The sequence below is a fragment of the Bufo gargarizans genome, chromosome 4 (genome assembly GCF_014858855.1).
Source record: "Bufo gargarizans isolate SCDJY-AF-19 chromosome 4, ASM1485885v1, whole genome shotgun sequence".
Lineage (NCBI taxonomy): Eukaryota > Metazoa > Chordata > Amphibia > Anura > Bufonidae > Bufo > Bufo gargarizans.
Window position 1 is genome coordinate 49832205 of NC_058083.1, and position 10720 is coordinate 49842924.

Below are 10720 nucleotides of genomic sequence, written 5' to 3' on the forward strand. Positions count from 1 at the left end.
CCAGGCCGGAGAGGGAGCCTGAGAAAGGGATACCACAGGCTCCCTCGATCACATTGGATCGAAATTAAATGTAATCGAGCGGAAATGTGGGACAAAGTATTGAAGCAGAAACTTCCAAGTTAAGGAGGGGGCGCGCGGCAATTACCCACTCCTGACTCGGGGAGGTAGTGACGATAAATAACAATACAGGACTCTAAAGATGCCCTGTTATTGGAATGATTTATAAAAAGTTATAGGGAATGTCACTTGGGTATTTGGAAACTTTAGACAGAAGCGGCCCTGCTGCCGCTTTGATGACTCTAGATAACTTTTGCCTGATCGGACGTCCCCGTGACATCCACGATCCATTTGGATATCTTCTCTATCAACTTTCGATGTTCTTTTCTGCACCTACCATGTTGATCACGGTTAGAGGCGAATCAGGGTTCCACGCCGGAGAGGGAGCGTGAGAAAGAGATACCACATCCAAGGGAGGTCAATGGCTCCAATGTGATCGAGCAGAGATGTGGGACAAGTTGTTAAAGTTGAAGCATCGAATGAAAGGAGGGGGCGCGCGTCAATTAAAGACGAATTTTTGAAATTTAATTCCCTGACACCTATTGCAGAGCAGGTGTTTTTCATCTGCAAAAATTGGTTAATGTCATCCACCAATGGAACAGACAATTTTTAAAAATTTCGGTCCCTGTCAACTATGCAGAGCAGGAGTTTATTCACGGCAAAACTGTGTTCATGTCACCCACCAATTGAACACACGATTTTACAAACATTAGGTCCCTGTCACCTATGCAGAGCAGGGATTTGTATACGGCAAAATTGGTAAAATGTCACCTGACAATGTAACAGACGATTTTTTTTTATTTATGTCCTTGTCACCTATGTAGAGCAGAGGTTTATTCACGGCAAAAATGTCAAGAATGTAACAGACGCTTTTGTACCATGCTCCCTCTTTGGCTGTGCTGGTGCCTCTGTACGACCCCCGCCTCTTCCTCCAAACTAGACAGGTCAGTCGCATGACCTTGATTCCATGTGGGGTCTAGTATCTCATCATCCTCCACATCATCTTCCACCCACTCTTTACATCTGCCCTCCTTGTCGGTCCGCATACTGCATAAATCTACAGCAAATCTGCAGCAAATCTGCAGTCTGTACTTGTTCTGGCCTCACCTAATTCGTAATGTCCTAAATGCAGTGTAGGCAGCAAATGTACTTTCTAGCGCAAAAGATGAGCATTTGTCACCAAAAAATGTAACAGACGAATTAGTGAAATGTATTTTCTTATCCACTATGTAGAGCAGGGATATATCACAGCCAAAAATTGGTGAATGTCACCCAACAATGTAACAGACAAATTAGTCAAATGTATTTCCCTTTCCACTATGTAGAGCAGGGGTATATCGCAGCCAAAAATGTGGGATTTTCACCCGACAATGTAACAGACAAATTAGTTAAATGAATTTCCCTATCTACTAGGTAGAGCAGGGGTATATCACTGCCAAAAATTGGTGAATTTCACCCGAAAATGTTACATAAAAATTTGTGAAATTTATTTACCTGTCTACTAGGTAGAGCAGGGGTATATCACAGCCAAAAATTGGTGAATTTCACCCGAGAATGTAACAGACAAATTAGTGAAATTTATTTACCTGTCTACAAGGTAGAGCAGGGGTATATCACATCCAAAAATTGGTGAATTTCACCCGAAAATGTAGCAGACAAATTAGTGAAATTTGTTTACCTGTCTACTAGATAGAGCAGGGGTATATCACAGCCAAAAATTGGTGAATTTCACCCGAAAATGTAACAGACAAATTAGTGAAATTTGTTTACCTGTCACCTATGCAGAGCAGGGGTTTATTCACGCAAAAATGGTAAAATGTCACCCAAGAAAGTAACAGACACTTTTGTACCTTGCTCCCTCTTTGGCTGTGCTGGTGCTTCTGTACGACCACCGCTTCTTCCTCCGAACTAGACAGGTCACTCGTATTCCTTTTTTTCATTGTATGTGCCACTTTCCCTAGATCTTTTTTTGGGGTATACAATAGAATTCCAAAATAGTCAGATAGCAGCTTGTAATTGTGGTGCAGTTCCATAATGTAAAGAGGCAACAAATGCTGACCGCCATTCCCTGCGCTAACTCTGCTATGTGACGCTCTCTGGAACCCAAAGGAACATTAAAATTAGAAATTGTTAATTCTTTCTTGGTAGCCTGTGCTGACCGCCATTCCCTGCGCTAACTCTACTATGTGACGTTCTCTTGAACCCAAAGGAACATTACGATTATAAATTGGTCATTCTTTCTTGGTAGCCTGTCAATTAACTTCTTAGGTGTTTAGATCAGCAGGCCCTTGCTCCTAATGTTTTTAAGGGTCACCAGCAGGCCATCAATGATAATTTTTAAAGGGTGTGTATGATGCCCTCCTTTATGTGTAATAAAGGGTGCATTGTAGTGCCAGTTCCTTGTAATTTTTGGCAGCCCTTTCACTTAGTGCATAGGCTTTATGAGTGTAGGAGTCCCATTACCTGAAAAATTGTAGCACCATGTGAATGAGGCCCTCCTTTATGTGATATTCAGGCTGTATCTCTTCTTCCTTGTACTTTTTGGCAGCACTTACACTGTTTATACAATTGAATCTACAGGAAAGAATGTTTCCTAACAATTTTTCCTCTAAAAATGATTTTTTTTTGTGGGGGCGGGGTTTTGGCCGTTTTTTGTCATTCTGTAAAAGTGGCGTACAACTCGGACAACTTGGTTCTCAGCAGCGACATTGGTGTCCAAGATGCATCCAGACATGGTCCACCTGCTGTTCCTGATCGATTTCAGAGGTGTTTCCATCACTTTCAGACCTTTTCCTATGAACCAAACACCCTCCCCTCATCCGAGCAGGGGGTGCCTGGTCGCCTCCCATTGACTTCCATTATACTCCGGTGCTCGGCCGAGCGCACGAATATCGCGATGTGTTCGGACCGAACACCCGAACACTTTGGTGCTCGCTCATGGGAACCCGAACTTTGGAGCACTAAAATGGCTCTAAAAAAGTCATGGAAAGGGCAAGAGGGCTGGAAATGGCAGCACAATTTGGTTAAGAGCATGGCAAATGCTCTGCAAACAAATCTGGATAGGGAAATGACTTAAAATAACATAAAATACATAAAAATAAAAAATAATAATCTTCATCTTGGAGGACGAGGTCCATATGGAGTAGGAGGGTGAGGAGGCGGAGGATGTGGCGGTGTAGGTGAAAGCGGCGGTGGAGGAGGAGGAGGTAGCCTACACTGCTTTTTGGTTTTATTTATTTTTATTTATTTATTTTTTTGTTTGTTTAAATTAGGGTACACCCCAAAACATTGGGAAATATGACCTGTGATAACCCCCTCCAGCCGTGCTAAACAAACGTTCCGACAATACACTGGCTGCAGGGCAGGCCAGTACCTCCAAGGCGTAAAGGGCAAGCTCAGGCCATGCCCAGGCAATTTGGAGACCCAGAAGTTGAAGGGGGCAGACCCATCAGTCAGTACGTGTAGGCGTGTGCACACATACTGCTCCACCATGTCGCACGTCCCCGTAATGTCCACGATCCAATTGGATATCTTCTCTATCAACTTTCAATGTTCTTTTATGCGCCTCCCATGGTGATCACGGGTAACGGGGAATCAGGGTTCCAGGCCGGAGAGGGAGCCTGAGAAAGGGATACCACAGGCTCCCTCGATCACATTGGATCGAAATTAAATGTAATCGAGCGGAAATGTGGGACAAAGTATTGAAGCAGAAACTTCCAAGTTAAGGAGGGGGCGCGCGGCAATTACCCACTCCTGACTCGGGGAGGTAGTGACGATAAATAACAATACAGGACTCTAAAGATGCCCTGTTATTGGAATGATTTATAAAAAGTTATAGGGAATGTCACTTGGGTATTTGGAAACTTTAGACAGAAGCGGCCCTGCTGCCGCTTTGATGACTCTAGATAACTTTTGCCTGATCGGACGTCCCCGTGACATCCACGATCCATTTGGATATCTTCTCTATCAACTTTCGATGTTCTTTTCTGCACCTACCATGTTGATCACGGTTAGAGGCGAATCAGGGTTCCACGCCGGAGAGGGAGCGTGAGAAAGAGATACCACATCCAAGGGAGGTCAATGGCTCCAATGTGATCGAGCAGAGATGTGGGACAAGTTGTTAAAGTTGAAGCATCGAATGAAAGGAGGGGGCGCGCGTCAATTAAAGACGAATTTTTGAAATTTAATTCCCTGACACCTATTGCAGAGCAGGTGTTTTTCATCTGCAAAAATTGGTTAATGTCATCCACCAATGGAACAGACAATTTTTAAAAATTTCGGTCCCTGTCAACTATGCAGAGCAGGAGTTTATTCACGGCAAAACTGTGTTCATGTCACCCACCAATTGAACACACGATTTTACAAACATTAGGTCCCTGTCACCTATGCAGAGCAGGGATTTGTATACGGCAAAATTGGTAAAATGTCACCTGACAATGTAACAGACGATTTTTTTTTATTTATGTCCTTGTCACCTATGTAGAGCAGAGGTTTATTCACGGCAAAAATGTCAAGAATGTAACAGACGCTTTTGTACCCTGCTCCCTCTTTTGCTGTGCTGGTGCCTCTGTACGACCCCCGCCTCTTCCTCCAAACTAGACAGGTCAGTCGCATGACCTTGATTCCATGTGGGGTCTAGTATCTCATCATCCTCCACATCATCTTCCACCCACTCTTTACATCTGCCCTCCTTGTCGGTCCGCATACTGCATAAATCTACAGCAAATCTGCAGCAAATCTGCAGTCTGTACTTGTTCTGGCCTCACCTAATTCGTACTGTCCTAAATGCAGTGTAGGCAGCAAATGTACTTTCTAGCGCAAAAGATGAGCATTTGTCACCAAAAAATGTAACAGACGAATTAGTGAAATGTATTTTCTTATCCACTATGTAGAGCAGGGATATATCACAGCCAAAAATTGTTGAATGTCACCCAACAATGTAACAGACAAATTAGTCAAATGTATTTCCCTTTCCACTATGTAGAGCAGGGGTATATCGCAGCCAAAAATGTGGGATTTTCACCCGACAATGTAACAGACAAATTAGTTAAATGAATTTCCCTATCTACTAGGTAGAGCAGGGGTATATCACTGCCAAAAATTGGTGAATTTCACCCGAAAATGTTACATAAAAATTTGTGAAATTTATTTACCTGTCTACTAGGTAGAGCAGGGGTATATCACAGCCAAAAATTGGTGAATTTCACCCGAGAATGTAACAGACAAATTAGTGAAATTTATTTACCTGTCTACAAGGTAGAGCAGGGGTATATCACATCCAAAAATTGGTGAATTTCACCCGAAAATGTAGCAGACAAATTAGTGAAATTTGTTTACCTGTCTACTAGATAGAGCAGGGGTATATCACAGCCAAAAATTGGTGAATTTCACCCGAAAATGTAACAGACAAATTAGTGAAATTTGTTTACCTGTCTACTAGGTAGAGCAGGGGTATATCACAGCCAAAAATTGGTGAATTTCACCCGAAAATGTAACAGACAAATTAGTGAAATTTGTTTACCTGTCACCTATGCAGAGCAGGGGTTTATTCACGCAAAAATGGTAAAATGTCACCCAAGAAAGTAACAGACACTTTTGTACCTTGCTCCCTCTTTGGCTGTGCTGGTGCTTCTGTACGACCACCGCTTCTTCCTCCGAACTAGACAGGTCACTCGCATGACCTTGATTACATGTGGGGTCTAGTATCTCATCATCCTCCACATCATCTTCCACCCACTCTTTACCCCTGCCCTCCTTGTCGGTCTGCATACTGCATAAATCCGCAGCAGTTGGCATCTGTGTTTTGTCATCATCAGAGACGTGCTGCGGTGGTCTTCCAATGTCCTCATCCTGAAACATAAGTGGTTGGGTATCAATGCACTTAATCTCTTCCACTTCTGGTGCAGGGCTATGTGTAGGGCCCACAGAAACCCTGCCAGCAGAGTCATCAAAAAGCATAACAGACTGCTGCATGACTTGGGGCTCAGACTGCTTGCCTGATTTGTAAGGGGGTGAGTTGAAAGACAGATGGCCATGGGCTGTAGGTGCCAACTCTGATCTTTCAGCAGGGGACTGGGTGGTAGACAATGCGAATGAACTGAAGGCACTGTCAGCCCCCCAATCTACTATAGTCTGTACTTGTTCTGGCCTCACCTAATTCGTACTGTCCTAAAGGCAGTGTAGGCAGCAAATGTACTTTCTAGCGCAAAAGATGAGCATTTGTCACCCAAAAATGTAACAGACGAATTAGTGAAAAGTATTTTCTTATCCACTATGTAGAGCAGGGATATATCACAGCCAAAAATTGCTGAATGCCACCTAACACTGTAACAGACAAATTAGTGAAATGTATTTCCCTTTCCACTATGTAGAGCAGGGGTATATCACAGCCAAAAATGTGGGATTTTCACCCGACAATGTAACAGACAAATTAGTGAAATGTATTTCCCTATCTAGTAGGTAGAGCAGGGGTATATCACAGCCAAAAATTGATGAATTTCACCTGAGAATGTAACAGAAAAATTAGTGAAATTTATTTACCTGTCTACTAGGTAGAGCAGGGGTATATCACAGCCAAAAATTGGTGAATTTCACCCGAGAATGTAACAGACAAATTAGTGAAATTTATTTACCTGTCTACTAGGTAGAGCAGGGGTATATCACAGCCAAAAATTGGTGAATTTCACCCGAAAATGTAACAGACAAATTAGTGAAATTTGTTTACCTGTCTACTAGGTAGAGCAGTGGTATATCACAGCCAAAAATTGGTGAATTTCACCTGAGAATGTAACAGAAAAATTAGTGAAATTTATTTACCTATCTACTAGGTAGAGCAGGGGTATATCACATCCAAAAATTGGTGAATTTCACCCGAAAATGTAGCAGACAAATTTTTGAAATTTGTTTACCTGTCTACTAGATAGAGCAGGGGTATATAACAGCCAAAAATTGGTGAATTTCACCTGAGAATGTAACAGAAAAATTTGTGAAATTTATTTACTTGTCTACTAGGTAGAGCAGGGGTATATCACAGCCAAAAATTGGTGAATTTCACCCGAAAATGTAACAGACAAATTAGTGAAATTTGTTTACCTGTCTATTAGGTAGAGCAGGGGTATATCACATCCAAAAATTGGTGAATTTCACCCGAAAATGTAGCGGACAAATTAGTAAAATTTGTTTACCTGTCTACTAGATAGAGCAGGGGTATATCACAGCCAAAACTTGGTGAATTTCACCCGAAAATGTAGCAGACAAATTAGTGAAATTTGTTTACATGTCTACTAGATAGAGCAGGGGTATATCACAGCCCAAAATTGTTGAATTTCACCCGAAAATGTAACAGACAAATTAGTGAAATTTGTTTACCTGTCTACTAGGTAGAGCAGGGGTATATCACAGCCAAAAATTGGTGAATTTCACCCGAGAATGTAACAGACAAATTATTGAAATTTATTTACCTGTCTACTAGGTAGAGCAGGGGTATATCACAGCAAAAAATTGGTGAATTTCACCCGAAAATGTAACAGACAAATTAGTGAAATTTGTTTACCTGTATAATAGGTAGAGCAGGGGTATATCACAGCCAAAAATTGAATTTCACCCAAAAATGTAACAGGCAAATTAGTGAAATTATATATAATAAAATAAAATACGTACAAATTAAAAAAAATAATCTTGATGTATGAGGTGGAGGTCCAAATGGAGTAGGAGGTTGAGGAGGCGGTAGACGTAGAGGTGTAGGTGGGAGTGGCGGTAAAAGAGGACGAGGTCGCCAACACTGGTTTTTGTTTTTAATTAAAAAAAATTTTATTTTTTTAAATTAGGGTACACCCCAAAAGAGTGGGAAATATCAAAAATACAACATTGAGCAATTGCGCTGTAGTATAACAATGGCTGGCTAAGGCCGGTATACATTTCTATTCTGCATAAGGTATGGACAAGTCCTGTGGGATCCATGCCTGGTTCATATTAATGACCGTGAGCTTGTCCACATTGGCTGGTTGTTGTGGCAATCTGACAAAGCTTTTTCACATTTCGGCCATGCTAACCCTGCCTTCTGAGATGCTGGTGGTGCCCGAGCTGTGTTGGCGACCTCTTCCTCCTCCTCTGCCTTTGCCTTGTGCTTCCACTGTGCCCCCGCTGTCGGTTGGAATGCCACCAGCAGCGCGTCTACCAGCGTGCGCTTGTACTTGCGCATCTTACGATCACACTCCAGTGAGGGTATTAGGGACGGTACGTTGTCCTTGTAACGGGGATCCAGCAGCGTGGCCACCCAGTAATCAGCACAAGTTAGAATGTGGGCAACTCGGCGGTCGTTGCGGAAACACTGCAGCATGTAATCGCTCATGTGTGCCAGGCTGCCCAGAGGCAACGACAAGCTGTCCTCTGTGGGAGGTGTATCGTCTGTGTCCTCTGTAACACGGTTCCTCCTCCTCTATTCTCCTCCTCCTTATCATCCACCTCGTCATCCTCCAGAACTGTGCCCTGGCTGGACAATTTTGTACCTGGCTTATCTGGGTACAGGAACCCACCCTCGGAGCCACTTGTGATTGACTGGCCTGAAACCCTTGAAAATGATCCCTCTTCCTCCACCTCCTCCTGTGCCACATCCTCTTCCATTATCGCCCAAAGCATTTTTTAAATGAGGAATAGAAGTGGGATAGTAATGCTAAGGAAGGCGTCATCAGCACTGGCCATGTTGGTGGAGTACTCGAAACAGCGCAACAAGGAACACAGGTCTCGCATGGAGGCCCAGTCATTGGCTGTTCCGCTGAGCGACTCCCCGTGCGTGCTGCAGCTGAAACTCCACTATCGCCAGCTGCTGCTCTCACAGTCTAGTCAGCATGTGCAAGGTGGAGTTCCACCTTGTGGGCACATTGCATATGAGGCGGTGAGCTGGAAGGCCGAAGTTACGCTGCAGCGCTGACAGGCGAGCAGCAGCAGGGTGAGAATGCTGAAAGAGCGCACAGACGGCCAGCACTTTCTGCAGCAGCTCTGACATAATTTTTAAGGAATTTCTGCACCACCAAATTCAGCACATGCGCCAGGCAAGGGATGTGTGTCAAACAGGCTAGGCTGCTACAAGATTTCGCCCATTATCACACAACACCAGGCCGGTCTTGAGGCTCACTGGCACCAACCACTCACCGGTCTGTTGTTCAAGGCCCGTCCACAGCTCCTGCGCGGTGTGAGGTTTGTCCCCCAAACAGATAAATTTTAAAACTGCCTGCTGTCGTTTACCCCTGGCTGTGCAGAAGTTGGTGGTGAAGGTGTTACGCTGACCGGATGAGGAGGCGGTATAGGAGGAGGAAGCGGAGTAGGAGGAGGAAGCAACAGGAGGCAAAGAGAAGCGCCCTGCAATCCTAGGTGGTGGAAGGACATGCGCCAAACTGCTATCCGCCTCAGGCCCAGCCGCCACTGCATTTACCCAGTGTGCTGTTAGGGAGATATAACGTCCCTGACCGTGCTTACTGGTCCACGTATCCGTAGTTAGGTGGACCTTGCCACAGATGGCGTTGCGCAGTGCACACCTGATTTTGTCCCCCACTTGGTTGTGCAGGGAAGGGATGGCTCGCCTGGAAAAGTAGTGGCGGCTGGGTACGACGTACTGTGGGACAGCCGCTGCCATAAGGCTTTTAAAACTCTCCGTCTCCACCAGACAGAATAACAACATTTCAAAGGCCAGTCATTTTGAAATGCTGGAATTCAGGGCCAGGAATCGCGGGTGGATAGAGTGGTACTTCCTCTTCCGCTCCAGTGTTTGGGAGATAGAGAACTGAACGCTTCCATGGGGCATTGTGGAGATGCTTGGTGACCCAGGTGGTGGTGTTGCTGGCAGATGCTCTGTTTGCGAGGTGGCAGGAGCCACTGTCACTCCAGAGGTGGATGATGAGGCCGAGACTGCAGCAGAAGAGGAAGCAGGAGGAGCCAGAGACCTTTCTTGGTTTTTGAGGTGTCTACTGTACTGCAGCTTGTGCTTTGCACTTAGATGCCTGGTCATGCAGGTTGTGCTCAGGTTGAGAACGTTTATGCCTCGCTTCAGGCTCTGATTGCACAGCGTGCAAACCACTCATGTCTTGTCGTCAGCACATTGTCTGAAGAACTGCCATGCCAGGGAACTCCTTGGACCTGGCTTTGGTGTGCTTGGTACCTTGCTGCATTGGGCAGTAGCAGGCTTAATGTCTAGGGGACGGCTGCTCCGCTTTTGCACCCTGCTCCCTCTTCTGCTGTGCTGGTGGCTCTGTGCGACCACCGCCTCTTCCTCCGAACTACACAGGTCACTCACATGACCTTGATTCCATGTGGGGTCGAGGACCTCATCGTCCTCCACATCATCTTCCACCCAGTTTTCACCCCTGCCCTCCTTGTCGGTCTGCACACTGCAGAAAGCCACAGCAGTTGGCACCTGTGTTTCGTCATCAAATGTCACTGCCAATTTATGTTTGACCGTGACGCTGTTGCGTGCAAACTGGTTGCCGGGGGCAACGTGTAGTTTTCTGTTTGCACGTACACTTTCCTTTATTTGGTGCTTTCCCCGTTTTGGTTGTCCATAGTAGCCCCATAGTGGCCCCAAGCAGTAAAAATGTTCCCCAGAATGGGGCCCAGTAGTAATGATGTCTCCCATAGTAGCCCCCAGCAGTAATGTCTCCCAGTGTGCCCA